We start from the raw sequence: 17,227 nt of genomic DNA on the forward strand, positions 1-17,227 counted from the left end.
CTAAGGTTTGCTTGATAGTCTATTATGTTATATATTCTATATGTTATATGTTATATTTTATACACACATGTTTGTGCACATGCTTATATATGCGCACCCATATATATGTATATGTGATATGTACATGCAGTTAGACATGTATATGTTTGACAGTGTTATGAGTACCTGTTGTGTATATACTTTGTGTGAAGTAAGTTTTTTGAGTGAAAGGGCAGGAGAATATGTAAGGACGCAAGAAGAAATAAAAGGCATCTAAAAAAATTATTTGCATCCAGATGAGAGTGAACACGCGCCTATTGCATAGCCCATTATCCATCCCCAAGTGTGTACACACACACTTACCAGGAGAATATCTGCTTGCTCATATCAACGCTCCAAACTGGAATAGTCTGTCATTAGACTATCGACAACAAGTGTGGTATATTTATACAATATTCCAAGTCCACAACATGAAGAAACTACTGACACATTCAACAAACTGGATAAATCCCACAGAGTAAGGATGAACAAAACAGCCAGGCCAAAAAGCATGTGTATTGAGGTTCTACTTCATGAAATTTGAACACAGCTCACCCTGACCCATATTCTTAGAAGCAGAATAATAAGACACTATGTGTGTGTGATTAAAACAGAGAGGTATTAGAAAATATTAAAGATGTGTTACAGTCACTTATGCTGTGGAACACTGGTTTTATGATACAAAGATGTGTTGCATTCTTTTATGTTGCCTTTGTTTAACTCTGTGAAGCTGTGTTACTTTGCCTGTCTAAAACACCTGATTGGTCTAATAAAGAGCTGAATGGCCAAAAGCGAGGCAGGAGAAAGGATAGGAACGACTGGCAGGAAGAGAGGATAAATAGAAGGAGAAAAGGAGAGAAAAAGCATTGAGGTATGAGGAAAGAAGGAGGAGGACATCTGGGGCCGTTCACTCAGCTGCACAGCAAGCCACGGAGTAAGAAAGGATAAAGATAAAAGCCCAGAGTCAGAAGGTAGACTGGATAATTTAAGGTAAGAAAAGCTGGCTAGAAATAAGCCAAACTAAGGCTGTGCATTCATAAGTAAGAATAAGCCCCTGCGTGTGATATATTTGGGAGCTGGGTGGCAGGTCTCCCAAAAGCAAAGAGTAAAAACAACTACAGAAAGGGAGAAGAAATTTCTTTTATGTAGAGCTTTGGTGATGTAGCTTTCTTCCCTAGGCTCCCCAAATCCCTAAGTGGTGAAATTCCCTTCCCTTTCCTATGCTCCCCTTCTGTTTCCTTCTCTCCCCCCCCCCCCCCCCCGCTTTTTCCCTCTTCCCAGACGGGTCAGACCTAGGACCATGTCCAGCCAGGCAAACAAGTGTCCTTCCACAGAGCTGCGTGTGTTTTGTTCTGTATCTGCCATGTCTAGGACATTTCCATCTGCAAATAGCAAGAGAGCTCACTCAACCTTCTCTGGACATTTCCATCTGCAAGTAACAAGAGAATTCACTCAACCTCTAGACTTCACATACCATGAAACCCAGAGGTAGGCAGTGACAGTACTGGCTAATTTATGTCCTGACCAAGTCATATGGGCCTTACAGTTCCACCTTTAATCTCAGCACTAGAGACTAAAGCAGGCAGATCTCTGTTTGAGGTCAGTCTTGTCTGCACAGTGAGTTCCAGGCCCAAAGCGAAAACAAGATAACCAAACAAACAATGAGTCCCTGCTCTTTCCCTCTTTGGCTCTTCCATCCATTCTTAGGCTACTGTCTTTGTATTAATAAGGCAGCAATCATGATTCTAGAAATGAAATCCACACTCTCAGTTTGCCTGGAGTCCAAATGAGGCATGACTACAGAAACTAACAGAAGCCATCAGGGCAAAGGAAGAGGCGTTGATGCCGTAAGCACACCGGAAACCTGCATGTACGTGGATGTCTGCTTGAGACTCTAGAATTTCAGGAAGACGATAGCTTTGACTATGAACTAAGAAGATGCAGGAAAGTTGAAAAGGCAGAATCCGGGAGCTGGCAAACGTTTGCAATTCACAGGGGAGCTGCTTCCCAGAAAGACCAAGGGACATGGGAAAGGGAAAAACTGTCACGCCTTTCAGGACTCCACTTCTGATGTGGTTAAGAACTGGGCAAAATCTAGACTGGAGCGATGGTCCGGTAGTTGAGAGCACTTGCTACTCTTACAGAGGAGCCAAACTTAATTCCCAGCATTGACAAAGGATAGCTCACAACAACCTGTAACTCCAGTCTCCGAAGCTCTGATACTCCATTCCAGCCTCCACGTGCGTGTGTGTGTGCGTGTGTGTGTATGTGCGTGTTTGTGCTTGCATGATTTTTTTTTTTTTAAGAAGTGGGCAAAGTAGAATTTCTACAGTATCTGTTCACTATGACCAATGGTAAAAGCAGAGCCTACATTCATGGGAATCAGTGTTTGTATATGCTTCTTCTAGAAAATTCCAAAGGAAATTAGCAACAGGGCATCAGTCAGCTTTTGCTGTGAGAGATTCAATTTCTCTGCCATTATTTCCCGGTATGGTCCTTGTCTGTTACCTCTACTTCGCTATACTATGCCATAAGTGGATCCGTGTTAAAAGTGGGGAGAAAGAAAGACTATGTTTTCCTGAGTGGAGAGACAGACGTTCTGTAGGTCAAAGGGTCCCCCCAGGGAGTCTCCTGATGTTATAGGCACAGCAGCCCTGCTCAGACCAACACAGAGAGCTGAGGAGAGCAGTTCCTGGTGGCGGAAAAGCTCTTTGCACAGGTGACTGCCTAGAGTTGGGATCAAAAGGAGGCTGAGAGAAAAAAACCTGTGGTCTAGCATCTGCTGTCTTGGGAAACGGTCACCTTTGAACTCCTCACTTTGAGACTAGTCAGGATCCGCACTCTCTGCAAGCCTGCTGATGCAGCATCCCAGCTCTATCTAAAATCATCTCCTCTCTGGTACCATGCTCCCGCCTTGGTTCTTGCCCACTCTGCTTCTGTCTTGCTCAGAATCCTGGACAAGATGAGCCAGTAGCACCTGTCTGAGAAAGTAAGAACTCCCAGGAGCACACAGAGCAAGGCTGCGGGGAGCAGGGTGCTCCTCCAGCAGTCAGCACCTGCTAGGAACGGTTCTACTATGGCTCTATCAGGACTACAGCACCAACCCTGACCATTCCCTGAGAGCATGGGGGGGGGGGGGAGCTACATGGAACATGTCCTCAAGCTCTGATGGGAATCTGTCTCATTCCACTGTAGGAAAAAAAATCCCAGCTCTGAAGAATCCTTCATTATCCACCCACAATCTCACCACCACTCTTTCCTTCCTCTTTAGATAATAAAAATGAAAACAGATTAAATGGTATTTTCTGGCCATTGTTCTCAAACTCTTAGATGGGAGTAGGGGCAGTGGCAGAGGGAAGACTAGAAATAGAACAGAGATCTATGGTGGGAGCCCTGGACCATGAAAACCAAGGGGACCAACTGTTCCGCATGTGGAAGAGAAAGAGAACTTCCTGGGTTTCCTGGTCAGGAGGTGACCACACAGGGTCAGCTCAAGGACAGATGTTCCATTTCAAAAGCTTCATAGGAGCAATTTACAGTCATTCAGAAATCAGATTGGGAAAGCTGTGTGCAGGGGAGCAGGGACATCACACCAAAGGCAGAAACATGCACGGGGGGAGGAGGTGCAGATAGATGTCCATTGTGCTGACCAGTGATGCCCAGTGTCCAGAGAGAGAGAGAGAGAGAGAGAGAGAGAGAGAGGGCCACGTCTATTGAGACAACAAAAAAGTCATCAAAAGTAGATTTTTTAAAGTTAAATTGGGGCAAATAGAAAAAGAAGATGGTACAGGCTATGGTTTAGGACAGTTGTGATTTTCTTTTTTATCAGAAGAGAGGCCGTTCCTTTATACTCCCAGCTTTCCTCCATCTTTACTGTCAAATACAATTTTTTTTTACCATGAGATGGGTAACAAAGACGTTGATAAGAGAATTAGAGCTTGGAGTTTAGAGATTATAGAAAAAAACCCCTTTCTCTAGCTACGTAATGAATTAAAGTCACTCACCGCGATGAGTTACTTCCCGGGATGCTGATAACCCTTGCAAATGGGATTGCTACTCCGGGGTAACTAATACAGCAGATGCCAGAAGACAAGAGTTGGAGTTTTATACAACACACACACACACACACACACACACACACACACACACACATCAGGCTGGCATCATCTTCGTCATAATCATTGGCTTCTTGAATATGACACACAAATATAGGCATGGTATATGTATCTCATCAGAGTAGTTCTTAGTTCCCTCCCTGCCAGGCAGGAGGTGGCGCTGCATCTTGATAGACAGGGGAAGCTTACAGAGCCAATGAGGAAACCCAGGAAGTCGGATCAGTGGGGCTTGAAGCTGTGAGTCCAAGCAGGGGCTGAGGACCTGATTACTGCTGAACCTGCCTTTCATGCTGCGTGGAGCCCATTGTTGTGCGTAAGCAGCTGTAATCCCCTGGGCATTTCAGAGCAACAGAGGATTTTTCTGGGGGAAATCTTGAAGAACTCACAGGCTGGCAGGAAGAAGGGGCTGCATAAGGATGGGCAGGACTCACTCGGTCAGAAGAGCCCCCTGGTCCGGCCTGGAGTACAGGACCCCAGGAGGAGGACAGAAGGTACAGGGCCTGAGCTTAGCATCTGTGTTGCTCCCTTGCTCCTGAAGAAAGAGATGTTACATCTAGAGCTCACCAGGAAGAGTAGAGGAGCACAGATCCCAGAAGCAATCATTATTTGTTTTGTTTTTCTTGAAATAAGGTTGCAGAAACTATCTTACAGATCTTTAGCGGGGATCAAAGTGGGCGGCTCCTTGGGAGAAGCTCTGCTCCCAGGGCCCATGCTAACCTTGAGGGACTTCAGAGAGGAAAATGCCCTTCAGCCCCGACACTAAACTGGGTAGTGGGAATGAGAGAGTATGCAGGGGTGGCGGTTGAAAATAAAACGGCAGGAGACTCACGATGTTATCACCCCCACCGCCAAAGATGGAGGAAGGCCTCGTGAACTTGCAGAAGGAGCTACTTTGCCCTCTCCAATGGCCTCCTTTGGACTCATCACTGCTCTCTTTCTCCCGCTCTGTCCCCTTACCCAGAGGGGAAATGCGACTCATCTGTGTGTTTGGTGCCTCCAAAGTCCTGCACCCTAGTCAGTGATGAAGCTGACATACATACATCTGCTGAGCCCCACCATCTCATGTTTGCCAGGAGAGAAGAGGCATGCTCATAAAATTCCCAGGTTAACCAAAGCTGAGAATAAAAGCGAATGATTTCAATAGTGGGGCCCAGTTTAAATAGAGCTCCAGGTGGCACAACAAACCTCTCCACCGATAGAAACTGGGATGACAGCAGATGTGTGTAGATCGAAAACAAGGTATAGGGTGGAAAAATGTTGCCTCAGATACAGCGTGCATCAAAAGTACAGAGACAGGGGGAGGGTTACCACAAGTTCAAGGCCAGCCTGGACTACACAGAGAGTACGAGGCTAGCCAGACCTTGTCTAAAAAAATTACAAAGGAGCAAGGATGGGCAAGGTAGATGGTAGAAGGCTTACCTGGCATGCATGGAGTCCTGAGGTCCACACCTGGAACTGCATAAAACTGGGTATGGTAGTAATCCTAGCACTAAGGAGGTAGAGGCAAGAGAATTATTTAAGGCCATCCTTAGTTACATCTCAAATTGGAGGCCAACCTTGGCTAGATTAGACTCTGTCTTAAATAAAGAAAAAAACAAGAAGAGTTGGAGATGTGGCATAGTGGCAGAGCATTTGCCTAGAATGCCCAACAGCATGGGTCCATTTTCCACACTGCACCTCCCCTCCCCCCCAGAAAATAGTAGATCTATGACTTATCCTCAGAGATGTGAATAAATGTCTGTTCATCCCAGCTAGGGCACCGGCAGCAGACCAAAGAAGGAGTCCACCCATGTGTAGCTGAGAGTTTACTGGGGATGCCTCCAGGAGGGTAGAAAGGGACTCAGAAGGACTCCAGCGTGGAAGATGCCGCACTAACCTGCAGCCCTGTAGCTCATGCAGACTTGCAGGCAGCTCCAGCAGTCTCCTCTCTGCTGCTGTTTGCTGCTTCTATACCCTGGGGAGGGGGCTTGTGGATGCTGGTGCTCTCTGAGCTTCTGGATCCTTGCAAGTTTCCAGTAAGATACCCTCCTCCCTCCAGGAGGAAATAGGCACCAACAGAACGCTAAGGAACTTTAAACCAGAACTACCTTCAGACAAGTTCAAAGACTATCACCTAAAGCCCCCAGCCATGTGGACACTAATATGGAAATTGGAAGGGCTGTTTTCTACTTTTCTCTGGGCTGAAGGGTTGAGGAGGAGGCAGAACCGAGAAGCTATCCCAGGGGTTGATAGAAGAGCCCTGGCATGCTTCCAAGCTGGAGCTTTTGATGGGCAGAGATATAAGAACTCAATCTAAAAGGACTTCATGCGTTTGTAAGTGGGAGAGTTAGGAGCAGGGAGCCAAGTGAATCGGATCAGAGAGGTGGGAGGAAGATTAGCCTTGAGGCAATGCCCCATGGCCTTGGACTGATGGCCAGCTTAGCATCCAGAGAATGGGGGAACCAGCCCATGAGGGAACTCCCAAGTTAACGGTCCTGAAAGCCCCTCCTAGGCTGCCAAGCTTGTGTGTTAGCTGAGCTGCTGATAGAGAACTCAAAGAAACTGAAGTCTTGAGTTTCCTGATGCCCAGAGAGAGCTTGTGGTCCCCTGACTGTGGGCTGCAGGCCTCTGGGTGGGAAGCATGTCTGAGTCAGTGCCTCCATCAGGAGACAGATGGAAGTGGCCACATGACCCCTGGTCTTACATCCATTCCACCAAATGGAGAGACATGACAAGCCTTTTATTTTCAGGACAGAGCATCATTGATTATTCCCCGTTAATGCTTCCCCATCGATGGCGGGCAGGCACTAGAGGGAAATGGAAGGATGTGATATCCGGCCCCCCCAGAGGGAAAATCAATGTGATATGGTTTGATATTTCATCCTAGATAACCTCTCTCTCCAAGTTCCACCCCACAGGCTGCTGCTTCCCCCTCCACAAGCTCCACCAGGCATTGCCACCCTCTTCCACACTTATCAAAGGGCAGGAGGAGGGAAGAAATGGGGACCAGGAGCCATGCCTCTGCTTCCACTCTCCCATCCCCAGGCCACACCCTGCCCTGCTCTGTAGCTTCCAAGTCCGAGGGACCCAGTTTCCCCCGAGTGAGCTGAGCAAGCCAATGCTTACAGCAAGTACATCCAGCAGTCAGCCAGTCTCAAAGGATGACCTTGGGAAACCGACAGACTAGAAACTGCGTGCCCCCTGGCAGAAGTTGATGGTGGAAAGTCTGGAGCAGGGAGAAGACCTGTAATGAGGGGAGGCCACGGGAGGAAGCAACCTCTTTCTCTGCACATACATGTACACACCACCACCAAAAAGAGCCAGAAGTTCCTCTGTCCCCCAAAGGGGGGCAACATTCAAAACAAGAATCTTGGATGTGACGAAGGGGAAGTTCTGCTCCTTTTGGGGTCATGGGGTGAAGAGGAAGTGAACCTCTTACCTGGGAACAAAAAACAAATCTGGATACCTGGATGCCTAGGGCAATACGCTGTTGGTCTGAGTAGGCTTCCTATGAACACTTAACTGTGGCTGTGCCAGAGTCATGCTGCTTTTGGAAGGCTCCAGGGATGCCCGCTACCGTAGCCCGCGTGTGTGTGTGTGTGTGTGTGTGTGTGTGTGTGTGCGTGTGCGCACGCATGCGCTCCAAGAGAAGAAAGTAGGTAGCTTTGCTATTTTCCTTTCTCCTGGGAATTAAGGAGTGAGCCTCCGCCTGGGAGAGGCTGGAGCAGGGGACCTGTAGGGTGGTTCTCAACCTTCCTAGGCTGCAACCCCTTAATACAGTGCCTCAGGCTGTGGTGATCCCCAACCATAAAATGATTTTCATTGCTACTTCGAATCTATAATTTTGATGCTATGAATCATAAATATGTGCTATGCAGATGATCTTAGGTGACTTCCAGGAAAGGGTTGTTTGACCCCAAAGGGGTCTCAACCACTGGTATAGATGACGACCTGTCGGTAGAGTTGCAGACCTGAACGCCCTGAATCCATGAGCCTATCTATTGCCTGGAAGGGGAATTAACTTGTGTTTACATAGCTACCTGCCTGCCTGCCAGGGTGTGGTTACAGTCTGGGTGTGGTTTCAGTGTGTTCCTCAAATTAATTCCCATTTGAGGTACCAGGAGAAGAGGAAAGATGAATCTTAACATGGTGTGTAGAGGTAAGAGAAGTTCATTAGGTGGGAGCCCCCAAAGTTGAACCCTGGGGGTTATAGAAGAGAAACAGCCAGAAACACACAGATACACTTCCTGACTTGACACTGATGACCCACACTAGTCGGAACTCTCCTTTCAAGGAAGCCATCATTAAAGGTGAACAGCAGACCCCGTACCTCCAGAATAGTAGGCTGAAACAAACCGTTCTTTGTAAAGCTGGCCCCCCTTGGGTATTCATTATAGCAATGAAAGCTGACCTACACACTACCCACTGTGGTGTTAATTCTCCTAGAGTTCTTATAGGTAACCCTTTCTCCAGTACATTCCTAAATGTACAGGATGATATCTGGGCTATGAATGTGTGCTACTTTTTAATATCTTAAAAGCCTCTGTCTTAGCAAGAACATGACTCAATCCACAAATGACCTATGAGGATGCTGCCATGAGTTACAGAATGTGACATCCTGTGTGGCCTTGGGAATGTCCCTGCGTGTTTCTGACGTCATCTTCTTTGGACAATCAGCCTCATGCACGAGCCTCTACCCCACCCGCTAGCAGTCACTGCTGTCCGAGTTTGTCCCCTCCACTCTGCAGCTCTTTTGGTTTCACTCCCCTTTTGTCAAGCTCCTTCCTCCATGCCACATGACCAGGCAGGTGCTCAGGCCCCGGAAATTGGGGGACAACAGCTGATCCCCTATGAAGGGTTTTTCTGGGAAGGGGGTTATGCCAATCAAGGGAGATGGTGGCATGATGACAAAATCATACATGGTTTCATGACCTATTATGAAAGGCAATGCCAGGTCCCCTCAGGATCCCCAAACCACAGCATGAGGGAATCATCCCCGAGTCCAGAAGGCCTCTGTGCAGCGTTTCCCGCCCAGGGCTTAGGCCGCATTACACGTGTCATCCCCTACATTCAAAACACACTGACTCATGCTCATGCACATTTTATGTTTGGTCTTGCCTGTTTTTATGGAAAATAGCACACTTTCAGAACAATGCACTCCCAAGGGTAGCTGCACAGGATAACACTGTCCAGCTGGGCTACTGCTAAGAGAACACCTCAATGGATAATAAAGAACAGACATTAATTTCCTCACAGTTCTGTAAGTGCAAAGTCCGAGGTCATGGTGCCAGCATCTGGTGAGGATACAGGGTGGGTGGTAAAGGTAATGAGCTCACATTACCTACCATTCCTTTTTTATAATGGCATTATCAGTTCAGGAGGGTGACGTCCCATGGCCTAAAGAACTCCATCAGGCCCTGTCTTCAACCTGTTGCACTGAGGATTAAGTTCCCAACACATGGACTTAAAGGGCACATTCAGGCCATATGACAACACCCCCTCTTCTAAACAAAGGCATAGAACTGGTACCACCTTGACTCCCAGGGACTTTTTACCTCCCCTTGGTTACTTCACACTTCTCTGCGTGGGCAGGATCCTGATTTGCAATAACAAAGTTCCTTTGCCTGTTGAGCTGGTCAGCTTTATATATGTGACAAAATGCCTGAGAAGGGCAATGAATAAGGAAGAAATCTCCTTGTAGTACACAGGGTCAGAGGTTTCAGGCCATGGTCAGTTGGCCTTCTCGCGTGCCTGAGGCAGCTCAGTGCATCACACCAGAGCACAACATGGAGGAACAGACCTATTCACCTTAAAATGGAGGGAAGAAAAGTAGAGACTATTAGGACCCCAGTCTCTCTGTCTCTGCCTCTTTGCTACCATAAGGTAAGCAACTTTGTTACCTGCCATGATATGTTGCCACAGGCCCAACACACGGGTACCAACTGACCAGAGTCTAAGGCCTCAAACTGTGAGCCTAAACAAATCTTTTGTACTTTAAGCTGATTGCCTCAGACATTTTGTCATAGTAGTGGAGAGTTAACATAAGCCCCACCCCAAAGGTCCTACCACATCTCTTCCAATACATGCCATGGCTGGCAACCAAGTCTTTCATGCACTGGCCTTTGTGGGGACATCTAAAATCAAAACCATGACACTTGGTATTTACTGCATATAAGTAGAATTAGACACTATGTTCTCATCTCTGGTTTTCTTTGTTGAGAACTGCATTTCCTGCAGACAACCAACAGCTGGACCTTGTTTTAATCCATTAGCTCCTTTGTGTACTCCTTCTCTTTTTAGGTGAGGACTCTTATGTCATATATTTTCTGAAAGTTGAAGCAATCCTTGTTAATTTTTCAATTTTTTTTGTCTGAATGTAGTATTTCTTTGTCCTACTCATCCACCTCTAGTATTTCTTTGGCTTAATCTAGTCTACATGGAGAAAGAGGCCTATTCACCTCATGATGGAGGGAAGAAAAGTAGAGAACAGGATCCCAGTCTCTCTCCTTTCTGCTTCTTTGCTTTGTCGTTTGTTAAGCAACTTTGCCATCTGCTACCTGCCATGATGTGCACCATGGGCCCTACACAACAGTTAGGCAGATTAACCTAAACTTAATCTGGGGATTCTCTCCACTGTGTGCATTCGATCCAACAAGCTTCTCCTTTCTAATGTTTCTGATCATTTTCCCAAAATCTAAACTTCCTTGCTCAGTTCTCATCCATGTTATCTCTCCTTACTTCACTGACCTACTTCATTTCCTCTCGGAAGTCACTCATCATTTTCACAAGCAGACTTGAGTTATTTGCCTAATGATTTCAGTATTTTGAAGATTTGGTAATTAAGAAGTCAGTGTCTTTTGAAGGCATCATCTTGCCTCGTTTTTGTGTGTTTCCTGTGTGCTATGTGATGGTTTGTGTATCTGTACCTGTGTGATCTCATTCAGTTTTATTTGGAAATGTTCTTAGTGAACAGTTATTCCTTGAGGACTCAGTCATCACCACCCCCCATGGAGAGAATTCAAACGACTGTAATTATGACACTGAATTGAACATACACTTAAAATATACTGAAGCCCACTATCAACAACCAAAGGACAGAAAATGGCAGATAATTTAGACTATGCTGCTTTATTTTTGATTATGTGTATAGGTATTTTGCCTACACATGTGTTTGTACACTGTGTGCATGCCTGGAGCCCAGAAGAGGGAGACTAAAAGATGTTGGATCCCCTGGAACTGGAGCTGCAGACTATTGTTAACTTATGTGGGTGCTGGGAATTGAACCCAGGTCCTCTGGAAGAACAAGTGTTCTTAACTGCTGAGGTTTCTAGTTCAAGAAACTTTTTATATGTATAAAAATCAAATCTAGTAAACTTTTCTAGCTTCTTGGCTCATGCTTAGAAAGGCCTTCCCACTTGACAATTCTTAGCTAAGTTGGTGAGTGCTTACTACACAAGCACGGGAACCCTCGACACCCATGAAAAATCCTCAGGCTAATCAGAAGCTGCCTCAGAAAACATTGCGAATGGCCACTGAGGAATGGCCCCTCTGGCACCCACACACCCAAGTACACTCCCGTAACCACTGGTATTTCACACAGGTCTGCGTGCAGACTGCTGGTGTGAGAAGTGAAGAATGCCTCTGCTCACTTTTCCAGAACACATGGAGTGGTCCCCATCCCACTGATTTGAAAGCTCCCTTTGGCATAGCCTCAGCTCCCATGTGCTGATATTATCTCTGCACCATTCTGTTCTCCTCTATTTACAAATTATTACCACACTGTAACTGCTGCACATATGTAAATGTTAATGTATAGTGGAGTCTCGCTCAGCACTTTTTTTTTTTTGGTTGTTTTTCGAGAGAGGGTTTCTCTGTGTAGCCCCAGATGTCCTGAAACTCACCCTGTAAACCAGTCTGACCTACCTGCCTTTGCCTCCGGAGTGCTGGGATTAAAGGTGTGAGCCACCACAGCCTTGCTCCATGTGAATTTTAAAATTAGCTTATGTAAATCTTATTTTAAAAAGCCTACTAGTATGCTTCTTGGCTATCATCTTTACTCTTCTCTTGTATTATGTGTTAGGTACATATGCATGTGGATGCCTAAGAGTTCAGAAGCGGCTCCCTGTGAGCTGAACTTACAGGTAGCTATGAGCTTCATGATTCAGGAGCTGGGAACTGAACTTGGGTCCTCTGGAAGGATGGCAAGCACTCTTAGGTGCTGCGCCATCTCTCCAACCCTGGATATCATATTGAATTGACAGGTTAAACATGAGGAAGTCATGGCTTCATGATGCTGATCATCCTATGAAAGAACATGGACATGAGAGTCTTTTCATTTGTTCTTATTTTCATTGGAATTTGTTTGGCTTCTCACTGGTATTTAAATTTTTTCTGCAAATAAATTTATTCCTAATATTTTATTTTTTGTTTTCTGCTATTGTAAAAATATTTTCTCTTAAGGCATGAAATTGGATACCATGTATATAAAGATGATTGTTTTCTGAAAATTAATCTTGCAAATCATTTTGTCTTTGGTTAGTCTTTTGCTTCTAGGCAAACAATCCAATCATTTCATCTGAGACTTAGAACTTTATCTTCTCTTCCCTTCTAATTTCTGTCTTTAATTTCCTTCTCTTGTCTAATTGTTTTGTCTACGTCCTGTGGAACAACTTTAAATAATAGCGATGATTAGTAGACATCTTTGTCTTGTTCCTGGCTTTAATGAAATTGCTTCTGGTATTCTCAATTAAGCACGAAGCTGGCTTCAGATTGAGATAAATATATTTTATCATATGAAGGAGACACCCAGCTATTCCTTGTATTAAATGATCCTTGTATTCTTGAAATAAGCATCACTTAGTCATGGTGAATTACTCTTATCTACAGCCATCTGGCTGGACGCAATCCTAGCTCCACTGCTAACTACTGGTATTCAGCAGAATACTTTACCTCCTCAGGATTCAGTTCCCTTGCCTTTTAGAACAAGGATGGGGGAGCACTATCTCATTAAGTGGCTGTGCATACCGAAGGGCTGTACAGAAATCTGAGCACCTCTTCAAATGTTTAAAAGCTATTTTCACTTAAAACAAACAAAACAAAAAAACCTGAGCAGCCTGTTCAAATTTATTCCCAATTTTTCTGTGGAATATATTGTTTTTAAGTTTCTTAGCCATAATCAGTGATGTAAATTACAAACGTGCATCCCAGTTACTGCATTTTTGTTTGCTTATGGCATAAGTGTACTCAAAAGTTTGTTTGCTTTAGGAGCCAAAGGCTTCCAGCTGCACCTGAATTTCAAGAGGCCCTGAGGATTCGTGTCTCTAATCCTTACTCTCCCTGCATCCCCAGCCTTTGCCATATGAACTTACGGTCCTCTCCAACAAAGGTAGTCTATGTTTTCCTGCTGGTCCACGGAGAGCAAAGAACAAAGAGCAGGGCCAACCAGACAGCCACTCCTTTAGAACCGGGCAGCTGACCAATGCGCCTAGGAAGCTTACCTCCTCCCACGTTACAAGCAGGGCCAACTTTCTTATGAAAACTCTTAGTATTTTAGGACTTGCAACCACAGAACATCTCTATCTTGTGCCCTTTCCTTTCCTACTGAATGCCCAAATCGTGGGGAAAAAAATAAACCAAACATGACAGCACCTAGCAGCGGAGACACGCACTGGGCAAAGTGTAGACCATCAGCAGCCATACCCTGCTGACTCCTGTTAAAGAGAAATCACCTGTTATTTTCCCTAGTAATTGTGTAGCTAGTGTTGTATAATCAAACCCCCAGTCAATCTGGACATTATCCTGTCATACAGTGTGAGGAACAGGTCCGGTCTCCCTTTTCCTGTACAGCCATCTGAGGTATTCTAAACAGTTGTCCCAGCATCCATCATTCAGTCTTCTAGATTATCTCGGCCCACCGCGCCCCACCCCCATGCCCAGGGGCAACAACTTCACGGTATCCTCAACTTTCTTCAGCAGTTGGGCCTATTTCTGAATTCTCTATCTGCCCCACTGCCTATTCCCGTGCTGTACAACACTTTCGGAGTTAGACTTCATGCCAATATGGAGTAGGATAAGTCTCTCTCCCAAGTGCCTTTTCAGTTTTCTCAGGCTGGTTGTCTTCCTGTGTTCTTCCAAGTCAGTCTTCTCATGAACTAGTTCCCAGCAAAGAATCAACAGTGTGTAGGTGGTGTAGACCACAGACCTTTCTACGAAGAGGACAGTCCCAGATTTGAAACCACAATCAGTGTTGTTTAATGTCACAGAACTAACCCATCTTTTCATTTCCCCTGATTGCAGAATTCTGGTAAATTACTAGGGAGGCTTTCCGGTTTCCTGATTAAGAATGTTCACCGCATCGCCTTACTTATGTTCCTGTCTTGGCCGCACGTGCCACTTCCTACTTTGGTTTATGGCTTTAGCTGTGGGCTCAGTCTCTACACCACCTGGCCTGTGGGAGTACTTTCACTCCTGGATGGAAGTGGACTCGTGCAGAGTTTTGAGGCAGCTGAAATTATGACAGACCCAGGTCCATTGAAAGTGTTAGACCACACAAGCAGTATACACTGAACAGAAAGAAACCTACGCCAAACACAACTTGCTAGACATTTTTAAGTAAAAAAATGACATTTCTTCCACCAGGGTCAAGATGCAGAAAGGCAAACTAGTTTGTAACAGTTCACTGATTTATTTAGTACTTACCCACACTAGCAGACATCATGTTTGGAAGGAGCTGGCTTTGTGAGAGATTTCAGCTGAGACCCCTCTTCCTTGAGCATCCCATGCCTGACCTGCGGTGGCTCACCTCAGTCTTCACGCCAGAAGCTCACTGGGGCTTGGTGAACACTTTTAGGACAAAAGATGCCATTGTCTATTTGCCTCCCATGGAAGAAATCCTTAGTCTCTCTCTCTCTCGCGTGCGCATTTTAACCGCTGTAGACTCTTTGCTTTCCATTCAATCCCCTGTGCATTTAGGAAAATTTTCTTTTTCTTTTTACTCCAGTGGATTAATGGTAAAATTAACTCCCACAAGTAGAACAAGTCAGTAGCAGGAAATAAAATTAGCATACAAAAATCAATACCTTTTATATATAGAATTACAAGTTAGAAGATACAATGGCAGAGAAAACATCTTACTGGCAACAGTACTTTGATTGATAGATTGGGTCACAAAGTCATCTACTGTGTATGTCCCCTCCTATAATGCATCTGGTTTTAATCACATGTACACACAATTATGCATAGCTTGGTGACAAATGCCTTTCACCTGCTGACCCATCACCACTTTTAAAACTCCCAATTGATCTGCATGTGCACACAGGGCTAAAACCCCGCTTCAACAAAAAAACAGAATTTAAAGACAGAGTAGGAGCCATACTTCAGTGGTGGGCAGGGGTCCAGAGTTGAAGGAGGGGTATTTTGTTTGAAGGGGGGTAGTTTCTGAGCATATTAAAAATGCAAAAATGTCTATAACAAGAGGCTATTTATAGCTAGCCCGAGCAATGCAGAAAACACAAGAACTGAGGGCAACAGACCTGGGCAAGACAGGTCCACAGGTACTCGGGTTCTGAGAGGAAGTGTGGTTGAGAGGGAGGAGGACGCTCTGCTAAGTAAGTCATGGGTGGGAGGGCAAGATTAGTTGCTGAGAGGCTGAGGTTAACAGGATTTGGAATGGCTGCTTTGCAAAAACCGCTAAGAGGAGGGGCACTGGCTGAGATCCTGGACAGTAGGAACTAAATGTTACCATGATGCTGGGGTGGCTTCAGCTCCTAGTTAAAAAAGCTACCCAGAAGCTAGTTCAAAATTATCTTCTGGGCTGGAGAGATGGCTCAGAGGTTAAGAGCACTGGCTGCTCCTCCAGAGGTCCTGAGTTCAATTCCCAGTAACCACATGGTGGTTCATAACCATCTATAATAAGATATGGTGCCCTCTTCTGACTTGCAGGGATAAATGCATACAGAACACTGTATACATAATAAAATAAGAAATAAATTTTAAAAAGTTATCTTCTTTCATTCTGCAATTTTAAACATCTGAAGATTCTACAAGGATCAGAACTACCTTTCAGAGAAAGAAAATATTTGTATTATTAAAACCTTAGAAAGCTTTTCCAATTGTTTGTTAAAAGACAAAACTTGCTATGTAGTTCAACCTAGAATCTTCCTGCCTCTGCCCTGCAATTCTGGGATCACAGGCATGAGCCACCATAAAGACACCCCTCCCCCCAAAGGCAGGGCTTCCCTGTGTAACAGACCTGGCTGTCCTGCTGGAACTCGTTCTGTAGACTAGGCAGGCCTCAAACTCACAGAGATCCACCTGCCTCTGCCTCCCAAATGTTGGGATTACAGGCAGTGGCCGCTGCAGCCACCACCACCACCACCGCTGCCGGGTGCAACAGGAGGTTTTAATTAACCTTTAAGCTAGGAAAGAGGACACATGCTGAGTCTAGGGATCCAGTGCTAGGCATTTTTCAGAACACCTTCCCGAATATAGTGAACTTCTTCATTACACATCTCTCTGGAAGGGAGAATTTGGGTTTGTGGGCTCTGGAGTAAGTCAGGACCCCTCTTAATTACTATGAATAAAAATCATCAAGTACAATGTCCATTTTTTCCGAAAGCTTCAAATGAGCTTATCATACTCTGAAGTGCTGACGTTGTAACTCAAACAAATCAGTGGGGCATTACTGTTGGGTTTCCAGCCTTCACACCCTATTAGTTGGGTGTAAAGCAGACATGAGAATGTGGGTGGACTGATATACTGAGATTACTAACCTCAGCAGATGCTTATGCTATGCCTGCTGAAGTATTGGTTCTTTTATTTTTTTCTGAATTATATATTAAAATGTACATCACTGTGCTAGAAAAATGTGTAAGGCTTTTCCTTAAACTGACTTCTGAACACATAAAACTCACAGGTGGCTGTATATAAGTACCATCTTATACTGATAACTGAAAAGTGACGGTCACTCTTGTTACACTTGGACTCCTGTGTCAAGTCACTTCCATCCTCTACTCATGGTCTCTATCATCCTTTCCCAGGCGTTTGCGAGGGAAACCCATGGGAACAAAGCCATTTTTTAAGAGTTTAGGCAAGGAATCACACACAAATCTGTCTTT

Source organism: Microtus oregoni, unplaced genomic scaffold (assembly GCF_018167655.1).
Source record: "Microtus oregoni isolate MIOR12 unplaced genomic scaffold, Mior012 000009F_ref0000495, whole genome shotgun sequence".
Classification (NCBI taxonomy): domain Eukaryota; kingdom Metazoa; phylum Chordata; class Mammalia; order Rodentia; family Cricetidae; genus Microtus; species Microtus oregoni.